Genomic DNA, 19,931 nt, shown 5'->3' on the forward strand with positions numbered 1-19,931 from the left:
CTTAAGCATGCACACATCACAAGAAAGTCGAGCTACTCCGACTCTAAACGTAGCCCCGGTTTGCATTCTTCAAACCCTATGTTTATATGTATCATATCCGTTGTCTTTTTCTGTCCATTTCTATTTTTATTTTCTTCCCTCCCAGCTCGTTCCGTTTCTTGTAAATCAAAAACCACGAAAAAACAAATCCCTCGCTAATCCAAAGTGCTTACGCGGGGCGTACACACCATTATGCCCCGCGTAGCCGAGTCTCTGACCCTGTTTTAAACTACTCACGTGGAGCGTACGCACCAGTGCGCCCCGCGTAGCCAATTTTCTGATCTTTTTAGTGTGTTCAAACAAATGGCTACGCGGGGTGTCGTACCTTTTACGCCCCGCGTCCTTGGCCCAGCCCATTCTCAACCAAAAATAAAAGGCCACGCGGGGCGTGCCCCATTCTACGCCTCGCGTGTCCTCGGGGAGTTGCGAATTGTAACTCCCCATAACATCTTTTTCTCTTCCCCAAACATCTTTTCCACTTCCACACTCCACCTCCTCTCACCTCCAATCACATCACTTCTTTTCAAAATTTAAAATTCTTTAACTTCCCACCACATTAATTTTTCCTTAACCACCCTCTTAATTACCCCTTAAAAATCATAAAAACATTAACCACCAATTAAAATCCATCAAAATTTAAAAAACTCTTTGGAAAAAACCGAAAAAAATGCTTCCACTTCCTTCTTCCACACGGGGCATACCCCCAGGCATGCCCCGCGTCCTCGCCATTCTCCCATGTATTTATGGCCAGGAGGTGCGATATGCGTGGCATGCTTCCCCGCACGCCCCGCGTGCCGTGCCGATTTTTGCGTCGAATAAGATCAGGAGGTGGGATACGCGTGGCGTGGCCCCTTCACGCCCCGCGTATCCCTCTAGGAATCCGCATTTCACTTGGATTCCCACTCCTTCCCTATTTATACTCCTTCCTTTTTCATAACTCCTTCCCTCACACTCACTCTAACTCCCCATATTCCTTCTACATTCTTCCTCACTCCTCCAAAACCATGACTCGAAGCAAGAGAGCCGCTAGTGACCGTCCCCGCGGTCCACTCGTGCCCGCTCTTCTCGTTCCCAACAACACCAATCACCACCACCACCCGAAAGAGAAGAAACACCACCACTCACCAACCAATACAACACCCCATTTCACCTCCACATGGAAGCGGAGGTGGTCCAGTACCTCACCGTCTCCACTTCCACCGTCATAGCCCTCCCATATATCGATCGCAGCATTCTCGACCACTACGACCTCGGTAGTGCATTCGAAGATCGTCTATGAGCCCTTGGTTGGCATGACCATTTTCGTGCCCGCCATCTTGTGTACCCATCACTAGTTCAGGAATTCTTCTCCACCCTTGAGTCTAATGGTGTCCCCGGTGCCGCCCTCTTCAACTTCCGCCTTCACAACCATCCTTACTCCATTGACACAGCCTGGATCCACTCCCATTTCACCAAGCAAATGGAACCAGAAACCACCCATTGGCCCTCCGATGACACTGCCCGTGAATTCTGGGCCACTATCACCGGCTCGGACACCTATGATGTATCCAACCTCCACCCGGGTAGCATCCGCGACCCCATCCTCTACCTCCTCCACCGCTTCATCAGTTATTATTTTACAGGGAAGTCCGAGTCTAACAAGGTCAACAAGCTCGAGCTCTTGGCCTTGTATTGTTCCGCAAACGGTCTCAAATTCGACCTCTCTTTCCTTGTTGCTACTATGATCCACCACATGCCAACCCGAAAGCGTGCCAAACTTGGGTTCGGGCATCTTGTCACTATTTTTGCCACTTCCGCACTTGACCGCCTTCGCCATCTAGAACCCCGCCCCTTGGAGAAAAATGCCTTCAAGTCCTCAAACGTCGCGCCTCCGGCCCGGGTGAGAGTTCGGGGGCGGGTGAGCAACAAGTGGAAGAAGGTTGGGACTCCGACCTCGGACTCAACTTTAGTCCACCCCCCAAACACGACTTCAACTCCATCTACGCCCGGTTGGATATTTTGGAGGGAAACCAACGACGTGATCGGGCCCACTTTGACTCACGCTTCGACGCCCTCGATGCTCGCCTCGACGCTTCCGAGGCCCAAAGGCAAGCAGACCGAGCTAGCTTCGACGCCTTTACCCACACCTTCTTCACCCACTTCAACATTCACGGCCACCCTCCTCCGCCTCCACCCTAGTTTCCCTTTGTTTTTTCTGTTTTTCTTTGTTCTATGTTTTTCCTTTTTGTGTTTATGTTTTTAGTTCGTTTTGTTTTTTTCTGTTTTTGTAGTCTTTTATGTTTTTCTTGTACTTTCCTTTTTCTTTTAATATATATATCTCTTTCCCCTTCTTATGATTTTTCTTTATGTTGGATTTTGTTTATTTCCTTTTTCCGTGTTTGTTTTTTCTGTTTATGCATGTGTTCATAATGTGCACGCGGGGCGTGCCCCATTCTACGCCTCGCGTGCCCAACCTTCTACCTTCCAAACTGGCCTAGAACTCGGAACATGCGGAGCACCCCTCTAAGTGCGCCCCGCATATCTGAGCCTCTAGCCACAATATACTTAAAATGCATCTCCTACGCGGGGCGCCCTCCTGGGTACGCCACGCGTAGGACCTGACCTCCAGGGTCCTATTTTTAATTTAAATTCTTTCTTTTTGTTTTTGTTTCCTTTTCTTTTCTTTTGCGACGTCCTTGGAATAGACGTCATTTTAATACACGCGGAGGGCCGTGCAACCCCGCACTCACCGTTTGTTTTGCACTAACAAAAACAAAAATAATTAAACTAATTTATTGATTCTTAAATTTTTTCCGACACACTACCTCCCTCGGAAATTCATTAAACGTTCCGTTATTTGTTCTTAAATGTAAAGACGTTAACACAAAGGATCGGTTTAATTAAGAAATTTTAGTCTTGATTCTGAAGTTATAAAATTTATGCAAAGCCTAAGTTCGTACTAAATAAAAGCATTGAGTCCTAACCCACAGGTTATCTCTATAATGAAATTTAAAAAGGCAATAAAAACGGGATAGTTGAAAATTTGATGAGAACTTGAACGTACACAATTTAACCCGAAATTCTTGTGAGATATTTTTGAGCCTAAAAGAGTTCGTACGAGAACTCTATTTCTTTCACAATTTTTCGAGAGCTTTGACTTCACTCGACTCATAGAGTTTGCACCTAATACCGGGTTAAGTACACTTATTTTGGTAAAAATGGCAGTAGATGATAAAACGAACCCACTTAGGCTAATTCTTTTCTTAAATTATTTTTCTCGTTTTCATTAACCTCTAGGAAACCCCCTCGAACCTATTAACCGACTTCTTTGTTAATACCTTTTTAACATTTAACCCTTTTTCCTCTTGTTTAAATACCAACAAAATCAAACCGCACCAAAATTACCCAAAATAAGCCAAGGCCTTGACGAGTAAGCACCATAAGCTTTCGAAATCGTTTTTATGCCGCTCTCAAAACAAAAAGAAAAAGAAAAACACAATAAAGAGCAAAAAGGCATTCTCAAGCTCCACCCGAGCAATTTCGAGTTATATTTTACGAACTCGCTAAGGCCAAAATAAAAACACGGTGCGATCATCAAAATGGTGTTTGAACTCGAGTTTCTAAAAATTAACCACTAGAAAGCCACCCACATTACAACCCCCCTCTGGGTTCATTTTTAATATTGCCTAAACCATAACATAGGAGGAAACACCCGGATGAAAATGCAAACTCAAAGTGACCTCGAGTAAGTGCAAAGGAGAGTGCAAAAACACCGACCCACCAAGATTTGAGCGTAAGAGTGAAATCCCTTGGTGAGGTACTATCGGGTTCTCAAAAGATAATCGACCCCCGTTAATATCGCCTATTAAAATTGATCATGGAGGTTTCAAACAAGTTTTGGTCGCTCATTTGTTTGCGTAGGTACTTGCCGAAAACTTTGCGTAAAACTTTAGCTTTGGAATCACGCACTTGGTAAAACTAACTGAAGGTTTGTTTCTTAATCATCTCAATCCTTTGTCTTTCGACTTCTTTTACTTGAGGACAAGTAAAACTTTAAAGTCCGAGGAGGTTGATAGGGACGTTTCGCCCCTATCTTTTAGCGTGGTTTACAGCTTAATTTAGGACCAAATAAATAAGTTTAATTACAAAAATAACGAGTTTTTAATAAAATAACAAAATAAAAATAAAATCCGTGTTTTCGGTTAATTGTCTTTATTTTTGATTAAATTTAGAAAATAAAACGTCAAGCTAACTCGGCTCTCGAGAATTGTATTTCAGGTATGAGTAAGGAGCAAATTTCCACCGACATACGCAGGGCGTATCAACCTCCATGCGGGGCGTGTTATCTAGTCAGAACCGATTGAGCAATCCATAGGCACCACGTGGGACTTACCCACTGATACGCGAGGCGTATGAACCACCACGCGGGGCGTACATGCAATAATTCACTCAATCATGAAGGTCAGACTGCATGGTCTCCCAAGTCAACATGTTCTACGCGGGGCATCCCACCTTACACGTGGGGCGTATTGAGAAATTCTTCAATCCAAAGATCCATGGACTCACATACGCGGGGCGTGCTTCAGGCTACGCGTGGCGTAAAAGACATAATCCGAGCTATTAAATCTCAGGAGCTCAACCACGCGAGGCGTACCCCAGTCTACGCGGGGCGTGGTTGAGACAACAAGATCTGAATTTGGCCCACATGCAAGAGATTATTGACGAAATGGGTCAATACGCGGGGCGTCCTCTACCATACGCGGGGCGTGTCATGGGAATTCTGCAGAAATAATGTATCTCCATGCTTGTATCTTGTGAATTTACAAATTTTACCCCTAGCTTGATGTGTATAAATAAGGGTGATTAGCACTCATTTAGGACATTCAGATTTTACATAGCAAAAACTCTTCCATCTTAAGAGCTTGTTCGTTTATTCCGGCATTCCGTCAAAGTTCCATTCCATCTTCGTTTACCAAGCTCGAGAGTTCCACCTCCAAGTCCTAAGAGACGGCCTTGAGTCCGGTTAGCTAGTTCCGAGAGTGGATTATTCCCTTTTCACTTGCTAATTAGCTTGTACTCTTCCTATGTACTAGGCTTGGTTGTATTCTATATTTACACTTTCCATATTTATAACATATGATTTACAATTTATTTTTCTATATACGTGTTGATGTTTGTTACTTGTTTTGATATTCGTAATTGATTATTGTGTAGGGGAACGCGATTTCCGACGCCATTCGGGCTATCTTTAGGGATTCATATAGGTGTTGCCTTACCGGAAGTGATGCACCGGAAATCGTAGGAATTGACAAGCCACGGAACTTACGGGCCCTAATTTCTAATCCCAAGCATTAGACACGCCTTGACTAGGAACCATGTAGTCTAAGTACTTCACGGGTCCGTTATACTACACGTAGTCGTCATTGCAAGAGTAAATCATTAACCGTATATATTGGGAGTCATTGTTTATCACACTTATAACTTATCACCATCCATATCACTTCGTAGAGTTTTCGTTATATAAATCTGTCTCACCCATAGTTAGGAGTAGTTTGTAGTTGTTTCCCAAATCAACTCAAAGTATTCACCGCTTAGATAACGTATAAAACCGAGTCGTTTAATACTTGTAGTTATAAATCCCGTGGATTCGATACCCGGTCTTAACCGGATTATTACTTGATACGATAGGGTACACTTGCCCTTAAGTAGTAGCGTCTAGTAGAGATAGAGCATTTAGGAAGATCACATCCTTAGTCATAACGAACTTATCTTAATATATATTTCATAAGCTCTACCTAGGCGCCACGCCCATCATTAGCGCCTAACATGCTAAGTAGGAGGCCGGTGGTTCAAAACCGTGCGATGTCGGGGTGCCTAGTAGCCTTTCTCCGGGAAAGAGCTAGCCTTCTCAACTCGTACCCAAATTTCCCGAACCCTCACCAGTCTCCCGTAAGGGATCGGTGTTCATTTCCCATTCATGGGTGGCGACACTTCCATACTCCGAGCTCCGGCCCTGCCGAGCAGCTTGATTCCGTGATTGGTTGCTTTCGGCGCCAATCACATCATCTGTCGTCAACGGTGTCCACCCCCCAGGTCTTCCGGGCGAGGCCGCGACACCTACACTCGTATTTAAGAGTTGATATACATTCACTATTCATTTATTACCTCTTCGAAGATTAATTTCCATTCAATACTTATTCATTTAAACTTATGTGAATTAATGAACATTGATTATACATTAACTCTATTTAAGGCTTTAATTGTTTCATTACTCCGAATTTAGTAAGGATAAACCTTTGGTTTTCCTTGTATTTAATGTTTTATTTGTGTTTTTAAGTTTCAGGTATACATTTACTTAATTATACGACATATTTACCTAGAAAAATTGCACAAACGAAGTTTTTACGCGCAATTAGTCGCAGCCAGACACAGATTCTCGACCGAGAATTTAAATTCTCGGTAGGTTCAGCGAAAACACAAGTTTTCAGAAGGGAATTCCTCCCTGGAAACACCGTGCCGCGACCTGTAGCAAGGGTTGGCTTCCGAATTTTGCACAAAAATTAAGTTTTTCCTATTCCTACACTAACTCCTAAACACCTAAATTCATATCTATATAACCCTATCACTTATACAAACATTACATAAACTCTATTTAAAACACATTTTCTTCTTCCACAATCAATTCCACCACATATCACCTTTCCTTTTTACTTTTTACCACATTTTTACCTATCCCACATACTTCAATCCCTTCAACAAATTCCATAACCTAACCCTTTATTTTCTCTATCTTTTACACCAATTTTCTATTTTATTCAAAATTTTATACACCATGACTAAACATAAGAAGGTTACTCTTTCCCATGCTAAAAAGAATGAGAGGGTTACATTTCGGGATTTAAGTTAATTTTAATTCCAAGCACACTTCTCGCAAGCTCATTAAGGATAATTACTCATTTCTATTTCAATAAATTTTTATCCTATTTTCTTTTTGGGCATGTTAAAAAGGTAAAGGATTTGAAGTCAAGATTTATTTGTTCATTTTGGATTACATCTTCAAAGATTTCATGGTAGATTAAATTGGATTACCTTTTGACAATTAAGCCAATGTTTCCATTTTCAACCAATAAGCACGTTACTATGCGTACTTTGATTACGGGTATTGTTTTGGATGCTACGAGTATTATGGAGTAGTTTTCAATCACTTACTCCTAATTATTTTCCGATGTTGGATTATGCCACATCTTTTACACATTCATTTAGTGGTTAGCTAATGTTGGTTAATTTTGCAAATTCGATGTTGATACTTCCAGTTCACATGGTAATGGTATTAAAGAGGATGGTAATGAGCAGACACATTTTGGTGGGGATGACGATATGCATGATGATCATGATGATGATAATGGTGAGGAGGAGGAGCATGTTGAGGAAGAGCACAATGTTGATCAAGTTGATTTGAGAACAAATTTTGAACCATATGCATACACACAACCGTCAAATAAATTTGCGGTTAGATGATATTATGGAGAATAATCAAGAGATGAGTTCACGATTAAACGCGGTGGATGCAAATATCCATACTTTGAGGGGAGATCATACGTCTAACCGATGTCGGATATTTTCCTTTTTCCGTCATCAAGGAGTCGTGACTACACCATCTCCACCGGGTTCACCTTCACAAGGATAGGTTTTATCTTATCTTTTCTCAACTCATTTATCTTTTATTTTATCTTTATTAAGTTTGGTACAATTTCACTTCTATTCTCAATATGATGGATGATTTAATTTCATAATTTTTCTTTCTTACTTCGTATGATTTATTTCGTACAAATTTTTCGTGTTTTATCAATTTTTGCACCAATGAGGACATAGTCCGAATTAAATGTGGGAGGAGATATTGCATATATCGTTTTATTACACATACGAATGAATGCAACGAATAAGAATAAATGACATCCATGTTAATAAATTTTTAAAGCAACATTTTCAAATGCAACACTTGTTTGCAACAATATTTTCCAAAAATGATATTATTTTATAAACATTATTTTTATTAACTTTACATTTTTCATATGTTTAAAAAATATTTAACTTGTGATTATTTTTAGGTTATCATTATCAATCGAAATGATATTTCTATACGGGCAATATTTTTCATATTTTTCATAAATCTCCGATACGATTTTAAGTAAAAAACGTCTCGAGTAAATGTATTTAAGTAAAAATTCTTTATTCTCAATCTCTATTTTATATCATGAAATTCATGATATAATAAATCTTATTTTTAATTTTCAATTCGGTTTATAGGCATTAAATTGAACTAACACTTTTTAGCTCGGTTTGATTTTCGTCTTACATTTACACCAATTGAAGTTTTTAAGGAAACTTTAGCCATAATACATGTTAAATTTTAAGTCAATATAGGATGAATGTGCTATTTTTCTTTTTCCCAATTTACAATTTTAATTTTATATTTTATATTAATTAAATCAATTAGTCGTATTCTTAACTTTTGGCCACGATTGAGACCAACCTTATCACAATCGAGGTATGAAAGGGAAGAAAATTAAGTATCGTTTACTTTTGGCCACGATTGCGACCACCCTTATCACAATCGAGGTGTGGAAGGAATGCTTAAACAAAAATTAAGCGTGTTTTAAGTTTAAAGTAACGATTGCGTCCACCCATGGCATGGTCGGTACCTCTTAAGCAAACACAAGGCAAATAAAAAGCATATAAAGTTAATATCGAGACCACCCTTATCTTGGGCGTAACTAAGCAAATAAATTAACCCTAAAAACTTATTCATGTACATATAATTCATATAATAGGTTTGGGAAAGGAAATTTTGTGCTTGAAATGCCTTGAGACGAAAGACTCAATAACATGCGTGCTTGTACCGTCCCGAATACTTCAATTCAAAAATTGAAAGATACAAGACGAATGATATATCGCCTTTATACTAGTTAGTTTGATATTTTGCGTATAAATTTGTCATGCAAAGTTAGTCTTTTCGGCTTAACTAATTTAAAAAGGAATACAAAGATATATGTTTTATTTTCATAAGGAGGTTAGTTAAAGAATAAATTCAGTGAAATTTTGCTCGGGACTAGCAAAAGATTAAGTGTGGAGATTTGTTAAGCCCAAAATATACCTAAAATACCATTAATATTTACATCAGTTTTGCTATGAAATCGTGCTGTTTATATCTATTTAGAGTACTTTTACGTCCGAATATATTTCTTTCATGCAAGGTACCTAAATATTTGGTAAAATCCAAATAGGAACAAAAACAGGTCAAAAACGAAAGGAAAACCCCTAAGTTAGGAGCCAAAAGACGAAGAAATCAGCACACCGATATGAGGAATGTTGGTCCCTTATAACATGACAAGTTAGTTCCAAGGGGGGGATAGGAACTATTTAAAATTTTTGTCCGTTAAGGCTGACTTCTTTTCTTATGAAAAGGATTACACAGCGTCACTAAGTAGATTCAAGACACAAGCTTAGTCAACTTGTGACTAAGTCTGCTTCTTTACTTGAGTCAGGAGATAGCACTTAGAGTCTATTCCTGAACTCAGCTTCTTAGTTAACTTAACTCAGCGTGAGCTCTTTACTTAGTCAGTTTTCACAGCAACCAATATATATTAGACCTGTCCATGGGCCGGGTTGGGCCGGGCTCGGGCCGGGCCAGTCGGGTTTTTAAGTAAAAATGCTTAGCCCAAGCCCAGCCCAGCCCACAATTAATTTAGGCGGGCTCGGGCCGGGCTGGGCTCGGGCTTAAAAATCAAATCCCGAGCCTAACCCATATAAGCCCACCTAAATATATATATATAATTATTAATTATAAAAAAATAAATATTATACTTAAAAATAAATATTTAATATATAAATATATATTTATTAATTAATATTAATAAGCGGGCCGGGCTGGGCCGGCCCGTGTTATTTTTATTAATCCCAAGCCCGCCCAAAAAATAGGCGGGCTTTGGTGGGCCTGGGCCGATGAAAAATTTTTATTGTCCAAGGGACACGGGCCTGGGCGGGCCGGGCGGGTACCCGGGCCCGTGGACAGGTCTAATATATATTAAAGGAGTTTAAGGGTTGGAAAGATATTACTCAGCAGACTTATCCTGGTTCGGCCTCTCCGCCTACGTCCAGTCCCCGGAACTCGTTCCGAGCTTTTTGAATTCTCTACTGAGCTCTTTAAAGGTAGAGCACGAAACCTTTTACAAATAGAAGCTGAGTATAACAAAAGTACCTTCCTCTATACCTCTACTCACTCCTATATCTACGCTGAGTACTATAACCGAGTACTCAGCCTCTCCTTTCTATTCTTCTAGAAATGATAAAGTGTTTGTCCTAAACAACGATTGTTAAGACACTTTAGATGATTGGAAATCACTCTAGACTTTTACACAATAATATGAAAATTGGTGTAAGGTATTTGCTTTGCTTTTCTCACAGAATCTTCGAGTATGAATTTGGTCAGTGTTTCGACAACTTGAAGTTCTGTGTGGATTGAAGCAAATGGATGGCCTTTATATAGTGACACTTGAGGCACCTGGTCATTTCAAATTTCGAAATAACCGTTGGAGGGAAACGACTTCCTGTCATTGTCACTCTGGGCGTGCTCAGCGTCGTTGGCCAATAGGATTCTTGCATCTTCTGTCTTCGTCAGTCTTCGGCAGAATGTTTCGCCATTTAAGTAAAAGTCCACGAGACAGCTTTCTGCGCCTTCTGAACTTTTCCCAAAGTAGAAATACTTTGTCTAGAAGTTGAACATTGCCTACCGCTATCCAGACTGCTTTGTTGTCCAACTCAGCAGCTTCTTCTTGAAGCTTTTCCCACGAAGGCTTCTCGATCCTTCCTCTTGCTGAGTCGTCGTTTTAGTTGATACAGCTACGTTTTGAACTCTTGGGCCGAATGGTATTGATGTGTTGACTTGGGCTTGACTTCCACTTTATGGGCCTTTGGGCTTTTTAATCTCAATGTCTTATACACAATTAAGCTCAACATTGAACAAACACATTAGTGTAATAAATCAAAGCATTTAAATTTAATGTGTTAGAATATTTTTATCATCATTTAAATAATTTTATCAAATCAAAATCATGTGGAAAGGTGTTTCAACAAACTCCCCCATTTTGATGTTGGCAAAAATATTCAGTCGAAGAACTCAGTGTTGAGCTCCCCCATGATAGTTGACCTTATTATCAAATAACTCCCCCGTAAGGGTTGAGCTACTGACTTAGTTTTACTCTAAACGTTTCAATGTTTAATTGAGCAAGTCTAAGGTCAGTTTTCAAAGATAGGTCAGCTTATGGAACATATTCTATTTAACTCAGTTTTACGTGGAAGGTTTAGATATCAGAGAGCGCTGAGTATGCTTTGTTCAATGAGTTTTAGTTAAATGGACATATAAGAAGTGGTCAACATGCATGATCAACACAGCAGACATATCATCAATTAATATAGACAGTGTAGCACAGTTGATTTAATGAAGATGCGTTTTAACAAATTATACCAATCACTTAAGTAAGCATCGCACAAGAGTAGTCAATATGAAAGATATAGAGATGCATATAATTTGTTTCGAGTTTAAAGTCAGCACAACAAAGTTCACATAAAGAACACAGATATAAAGGTTCAAAAACAAAAGCTAGCTATCCTAGATAATACAAGTTAAGCTACTTTTGTTTGCCCTTGCCATTGCCTTGTGTTGCTGACTAACTGAAGCTTGCTGAGTTCTTGGGGCTTGTTCTTTCTCCCTCGTTTTGCCATCATCGGGTTTGGGAATGAAGGTGGCTTCAATGGCAGCTTGAGTTAGGCGTTGAGAGAATGCCTTTAGCTTTTTCGTGCTTTCATTCATTCCGTCGAAGATAGGAACACCATCATCCACAATGGATCAAGGAATTTCGATTGATGCAGCACTCAGCATACTTAAGACAGCGGCTTGAGACTTCCCAATCCAGTGCATGGTTTCAGTGAGCATGGCAAAGGCTTGATGAAACATCTTTAGCAAAGAGGAGTCATAATACTCACGTTGAGCATTGATTTCGCGCACATTGCTAAAGGTTGCTCGAGAATACTTCAGAATCTCGTTGGTTTTAAACTCGTCAGTTAGCATCTCTTGTCTGTTTAAGTTCAGCAGACGCACAGCCTCGCTAATTTGCTCAATGGAGCATTGAGAGGAGGTGGAAAGCTGATGATTGGTTTTCTCTTGCTCGGTGTGAAGCTGGCTGAAGAGATGTTGTACTTCGGCAGAAGTGGCATATGCTGAGTTCGCAGTTGACAGTTGATGAAACTCCCTTTGCAGTGAGTTTATATGGTTGACCATGGTCAGCTGGAGTTCGGCCAGCTTCAGTATAGAGTCCTGCCTGGGCTATTGAGATTGTAGTGTAGTCATGACACTCAGAAGATCCTTCATACCTTTGATCTCGGTGAGAAGTTGAGTGACAGACGAAAATGGAGTTGTCTCAACAGTGTTGGATTCAGCGGCATTGGTACTTGATTGATGGAGGTCCTAGATGAGAGCTTGAGCTGAGTCAACAATTCTTCGACTAGACTCAAAGGCAATAAGGTAGCTAAAGGAACCATCTTGTGTTGGCCCAGATGCCGGAGGTGGAGTAGAACCGAATAAGGGCAGTGTTTGGTTCTACACGGTATTGGAAGGCCCAGCATTGTCAGCGGCTGGCCTAGAATTTGGATTGTCAGTTGAAACTGACTGGATCTGATTCTGCTCATTGAGTTGGGGAAATGGAAGATCAGCAGAAAGAGTTGCTTGCTCAGTGTCAGGCTGAAGCTGACTAGGTGATGGAATGTTAAGAAGTTCAGTGTCCACCTGAACAGGAAATTCCTTATCTTTCTCAACAGTTTGAGGAGTGGAGTCTTCAAGCACTTTCTCGGCATTACTTGGGTTGGCGGAGGCATTTAAGTCGGCATGTTCCTTTGGAGAAACAAATGCTTGATTTTCTAGTTGCCCTTGTTGAGTCACAGGTGGGTTGGAGAAGTACTTAAGTTGGACATCTGTAAGATCTGGAATCTCATCCCTCAGTGGTGAGTCACCCATGATGTCAATGATGGGTGGTTTGAAGGCTTTCTTCTTTCTCAGTCTCCTAAGCTTCGGATGAGTAGGGTCACACGGAATAGACTCAATGGAGTCAGTGGGTGAGGCATCCCGTTGAACAGCAGGAGCATTTTCTTGACTCTCAATTTCTTCTTCATCAACCAACTCAGTGTTGATTGGTTCAAGATGCTCATCATCTTCTGGTTCCTCAGTGTCATCCTGACCACTTTCTTCTTCTTCAGACTCATCATCCAGTTCTTCTTCTTCTAACTGGTCATCCAACTCTTCCTCAACAAACTGACAACCCAATTGGTCTTGTTCTTCCTCAACGTGTTGCTCAGCGTCAATCCCTTGACTCTGTGCATAGTGGGAGTTAGGAGGAACGACGATATCTGTTGGCATGGCCTCAATAGGTCTTAACTCAAAATTGAGCTTCTTCTTCTTCTTCTTTAATGGTTGGTCATCAACCTCTCTTTCTTCTGTTTCAGGCTCAGCTTGCCTAGGTCTTTTCGAAGCTGACCTAGATCCACCCGGACTTTGCTGAGTTTGCTTTGTTCCTTTACATACAACTTTGATCCTCTTTGGGGTAGAGGCAGCTTCTTTAGACGTGATTTGCACAACTTTCCTCTTCCTTTGTGTTCTGCCCTTTCTAGTCACAGCCCCCTCAGCGTTCTGGACAGCTTCCCCCTTTCCTTCCTTCGTCACAATTGGTAGGTCATGTGCCAAACCAAATAGGGCAGCAGCTGTAATTTCGGTTCCCCGAACTTGGATTTCCGAAACAGTGTCCACTTTGTGATCCTGGAGGATTCGAGTGATGAAGGAGCCTAACCTAAGGGTGTTGGAAATTAGGCTAAGGTATAGCAGCGGAAATATAAAAAATTTAACCTATTTCCATTTAACCACAAGATCCGTTAACCGTTATTTCATATAAAGAAGGATAAGAAGAAATACATTTTAGAAGTTCTATCTACCGTTGCAAACGAAGTGCCCACAACTTCAAAAGAGATAGAAACTGTCTACCAATCTGGCCCTATCCGAAACAGACATTCCAGACCTCCGAACGACAATCCCTTCGGTGGAAACGTGGAAGAATATGTCTAGAAGCTCCTGTCCAAAAATCGCGACGATCCGACGGTTCAATCTCCGGGAATCCGCGAAATCATGAACTGACCTGATGTAGGAGTAGTAAAACGAATTTCTCCCTTTTGTTTGTTTTTCTTCTTCGAGTTCCCAAACACGAAATAAAACACGGGAAGATTAATTTAGAATCAACCGTTGAATAGCAACCAAAGTAGATTGCCTCTAATTAATCAACACAAGATCAAGGATAAAAGAAATAAATGAAAATCAATTGATCAAACGAAGCCGTAGAGAAATCTCGTCCTCGAACTAGGGGTGTCGAATTTTCTCTCTCTTGGACTAGGTGAATTTTGAAAATCACAAATAGGGTATGGCTTGCTTGGATTTCGAAAATCCCAAGGGAGGGGTATTTATAATCTCTTGTATCTAATCCCTAGTTAGATAGAATTAGGTTACTGAATAGGAATTCCATTCGGAATAGAATTCCTAATTATTATCTCACTATAGATCTAATATATTAAGGATAATAATAATAACCTTATTGGATAATAATAGGAGTATATTAATCTAATTAAAACTCCTAACTTAATTATCTCTTAATTAATTTAATTTATATTCTTAATCTAATTAGGATTAACAAAATCAAATTAATTATTCATGTATATCACTACATGAATTTCGACCCCCTTATGTCCATGGGCTCAATTGGGCTTCTATCAATTAATTAACATCTATCTCTCTTTTAGGTTCCAAGTCTTATGTGTGATCCATTAGGTTCTTATTGCTTCTAGCCGTATGCAACGTTATTAAATTAATTTTCAAAGAATTATATTTAATCTTTGCATAACGGAATGATGTACAGAGTATGTGATTAGCAAGTCCGTAATCATTCCCCCAGAGCTATAAGAAGACAGGTTGATTCTGTCGTTAACCTTTCCGTATTAGTTACAATATAATTCGATCCTTTATCAACTACATCCTTGAACTGAATCTTATGACTATGGGTGATGTCAAGTCACATATAGCGAGACGTTCATTTTACTTGTACAGGCCGAGTCAACTCAAAAAGATAGGTTAAGTGAAATCTGTATTTCTTACTCTTAAGCTATCACCTTGTAAGGATTTAGAGTCGAGTCTTCCACAAGCGATCCATGGATGTATCTCCCATTTATCGGGAGTGATAAATGCTCAATCCAATATATAACGACTCTGCAATCACTTCCTGTGATACCCAACGTCTACTGTTCACACCCCAGAGTCATCTCTGTTAAGGATCGTGTTACACCAGAGTCAAAGCATCACATTCCGTAATCCAGAATACCAATTAATATTCCTTTGAGTCTGAGGATTAGTTATACCTATTAATACCAATGAGATGAACAGGTGACAAGGATGAATCTACCCATCCTGTTATCTCAAATTGGATCCCCAATCCTAATGAACAACGTTTCATCGAATCTATGTAATTGTCCAGATATCTGTATATATGAAGCTTGTGAGATCAGCTTTCTGTCGGACAGAAGACATTGTTACTTACAAGTCTCAACAGTGATATGTCAATCCCAAACATATCACTTGACTTGGGGTGGTTTTAAGTTTATCAGTTTACTATAAAGTTTTGTCTCACTTAATGCTTGTATGAACACTTTATAATCACTTTAAATAAACTTACGGATTTCCTTTTATTAGACTTTATTTAGCGCTTAAAAGGGATTGCCTTTATATAGTTATAAGACATATATCTCATTAAACAAATGATATAAAGAACAATTCATTTACATTAAGTTTGTATCCTAGAACAATTGTCTATAGGACACTAAACCCCAACATACTCCCACTTGGACTAAAGCCAGTTGTTTCTAAAACTTATCCCAGTAGAAGTTAAATGACGATCATGTATTCTCTGGGTTAAAGGCTTTGTCAACGGATCTGCAACGTTGTCCTCTGTAGGTACTCTTTCTATTCTCACATATCCTCTAGCCACAGTCTCTTTAATGATGTGGTATCGCTTAAGGTAATGCTTGGATGCATTATGAGACCGTGGTTCCTTTGCTTGCGCAATGGCTCCATTGTTATCACAGTACATTGTAATGGGATTGACAATGTCAGGCACCACACCTAGTTCTGTAATGAATTTTCTAATCCAAACCGCTTCCTTTGCTGCTTCCGCAGCTGCGATATACTCTGACTCGGTCGTAGAGAAAGCTACGCTTCCCAGATTGGAACTCTTCCAACTGACCGCGCCCCCATTCAAGATAAACAGGTATCCTGATTGGGATTTGTAATCATTCTCATCTGTGAGATGACTTGCGTCTGAAAATCCTTCTATTTTCAGATCACCTTCTCCGTACACTAGGAACATATCTTTAGTTCTTCTCAAGTACTTAAGAATGTTCTTGACGGCAATCCAATGCTCGTCTCCCGGATTCCCTTGGTAATGACTCGTTATAGATAACGCGAACGCTACGTCAGGTCTAGTGCATAGCATAGCATACATAATCGAACCGATTGCGCTGGCGTACGGGACTACAGCCATGCGTCGTTTATCATCATCGGTTTTAGGACATTGATGATTGTTTAACTTTACTCCATGTAACATGGGTAAGTTACCTCGTTTCGATTCAAGCATGCTAAACCAATTTAGCACCTTTTCAATGTATGTAGCCTGTGAAAGACCAAGCAGTCTTCTCGATCTATCTCTATAGATCTTTATACCAAGTATATAAGCTGCTTCACCAAGGTATTTCATTGAGAAGTTACCAGATAACCATACTTTCACTGACTGTAAGAGAGCAACGTCATTTCCCATTAATAATATATCGTCCACATATAGTATGAGAAATGCTATAGAGCTCCCACTTGCTTTCTTGTAAATGCAAGCTTCTTCGCAATTTTGTTCAAAACCAAATTGTTTTATGGTTTCGTCAAAACGCTTATTCCAGCTTCTAGATGCTTGCTTAAGTCCATAAATGGATCTCTGAATTTGTTCAAACTTTATTTGCATCCTTCGATATGAAACCTTCAGGCTGCATCATATATACATCCTCAAGCAGGTTTCCGTTTAGGAAAGCTGTTTTCACATCCATTTGCCAAATCTCATAATCGTAGTGAGCGGCAATTGCAAGCATAATTCTGATTGATTTGGACATAGCCACAGGAGAGAAAGTTTCGTCATAATCAATTCCTTGCTTTTGACGATATCCTTTCGCTACTAACCTAGCTTTGTAGGTGCTAACCTTTCCATCCATGTCTGTCTTCTTTTTGAAGATCCACCTGCACCCAATGGGTATTATCCCTTCGGGTGGATCAACCAAAGTCCACACTTTGTTAGTATACATGGAATCCATTTCAGAATCCATGGCCTCAAGCCATGCTTTAGAATCTGGACTAGTAAGAGCCTCTTCGTAGTTTTCGGGTTCGTCGTCAAATACGGGAACCTCATTATCATCTCCCACTAGAAAACCATATCTAACTGGGAGTTTACGAACTCTTTGTGATCTACGAATAGGTGGCACTAGAGTCTCATCTAATGGGACTCCTTTGGGTACCTCAACCGCCTCTGTTGTTTCAGTCGGTGTTTCTTCTTCTGGAAATTCGTCAAGTTCAATCATGCTTCCCTTTTGTGTTTCTTCGAGAAACTCTTTCTCTAAGAAGGTTGCGTGCTTGGATACTATTACTTTCTGATCATCTGGATGATAGAAGTAATATCCCATAGTTTCCTTAGGGTATCCAATGAAGAAACATTTATCAGATTTAGAATCTAGTTTGTCGGACGCAATGCGTTTGACAAATGCTGAACAACCCCATGCTCTCATGAATGAGAACACGGGTTTCCTACCAACGAACAATTCATATGGTGTGGAACTAGCGGATTTAGTTGGTACTCGATTTAGGGTGAAGAGGGCAGTTTCTAAGGCATAGCCCTAGAACGTCTTTGGAAGTAAGGCCATGCTCATCATGGATCATACCATATCTAGTAGGGTACGGTTTCTCCTCTCGGATACACCATTGTGTTGTGGTGTATATGGAGGTTTCCATTGTGAGCATATCCCACATTCAGTTAGATAATTCATAAAATCATCTGAAAGATATTCGCCACCTCGATCAGATCGAAGTGTCTTTATTTTCTTTCCTAATTGATTTTCTACTTCATTCTTGAAGCATTTGAATTTCTCAAAAGCTTCTGATTTGTGCTTCATCAAGTAGATGTAACCATATCGGGTATGGTCATCTATGAAGCTTATGAAGAATCTGAATCCTCCTCTTGCTTGGACTGACATAGGACCGCATACATCTGAATGAATAAGTCCTAGAGTGTCTAATACACGCTCACCTTTATTGCTAAAGGGTGTCTTTGTCATTTTACCTTTTAAACATGATTCGCATGTTTCCAATGATTCAGGATCAATTGAATTTATAAGCCCATCTTGATGTAGCTTAAGCATGCGTCTTTTGTTTATATGGCCTAAACGACAATGCCACAAGTAAGTTGAATTATCTAGCTTATGTCTTTCGGTATCAATTGCGAAAACAGAAATTTTGTCATCTAACACATAAATCCCATTTTGTGATATTCCTAAAAAATAGAAGATCGAATCTCTATAAAAATCGCAACGTTTGTCTTTTATTGAAATATGAAAAGCCGTCGTCAACAAGGCGGCTAATAGAAATAATATTTCTAGATATTCCTGGAATATCCTCAGGCTGCATCCGGTATCAAGTACCAAAAGATTCAGACTGTGAAATTTCAATATAAAACATACTAGATGTTGAAGTCCCAGCTTCTTCCCCTTTTGAGGAAGGCTAGGTACACCAACAGTTTCTTTTCCAATGCCCGTCTTTACCACAGAAGTGGCACTCTCCTTTGGGCTTCTTCACTTCCTTTCCTTTAGTTTTGTTGGGCACGGCTTTCTTACCTTTCTTGGGATATTTAGGATTGGGAGAATTCCCTTTCCTCTTCTTTGATCCCTCTATGAAAAGAGCCGGTATGGCTTTGTCTTTCTTCATATTGGGCTCAACTGACTTGAGCATATTTGCAAGCTCTTCAAGAGAGGTTTGCAAGTCATTCATCTGATAGTTCATGATGAACTGTGAATAACTCTCTGGGAGGGATTGAAGAATTAAGTCTACGCTTAATTCGTTATCCATCACAAATCCAATACTAGAAAGTTTGGTAATGTAGCCAATCATCTTGACACAATGTGTCATGACAGATGTGCCCTCTTGCATCCTGCAATGATACAGCAACTTGGATATCTCGTAGCATTCGCACCTGGTCTGTTTCCCAAACAATTCCTTTAGGTACATGATGATGGAATAGGCATCCATTTCCTCATGTTGCCTTTGTAATTCTGGTGTCATCGATGCAAGTATGATGCATTCGGCATGATCATCATCAGCCTTGTTCTTCTGGTAAGCATCAATTTCCTCAATAGGAGCATCATCAGCAGGGAGAGGGGGTATCGATGTATCAAGTACATACCCTATTTTATCGAACTTCAAAACGATTTTGAGGTTACGAAACCAGTCGGTGAAGTTTGAACCATTCAATTTGTTATCGGTAAGAATGTTTTGCAGATTGGTGTTAGTCATGATTTTAAGAGTGTTTTAATTTAAAACTTGAGATGTGAGAAAGAGTAAACGTATGTTATTCATTTGCTTTAAAGTATATCAATCTAAAATTATAGGCCTTTTGTTTATTTTAGATTGTTCCTACTATTTTGCCAAATTAATAGCCCTCCATATTAATTCGAAGAATTTCACAAAT

This window comes from Euphorbia lathyris, chromosome 4 (assembly GCF_963576675.1).
Source record: "Euphorbia lathyris chromosome 4, ddEupLath1.1, whole genome shotgun sequence".
In the NCBI taxonomy this organism is placed as follows: domain Eukaryota; kingdom Viridiplantae; phylum Streptophyta; class Magnoliopsida; order Malpighiales; family Euphorbiaceae; genus Euphorbia; species Euphorbia lathyris.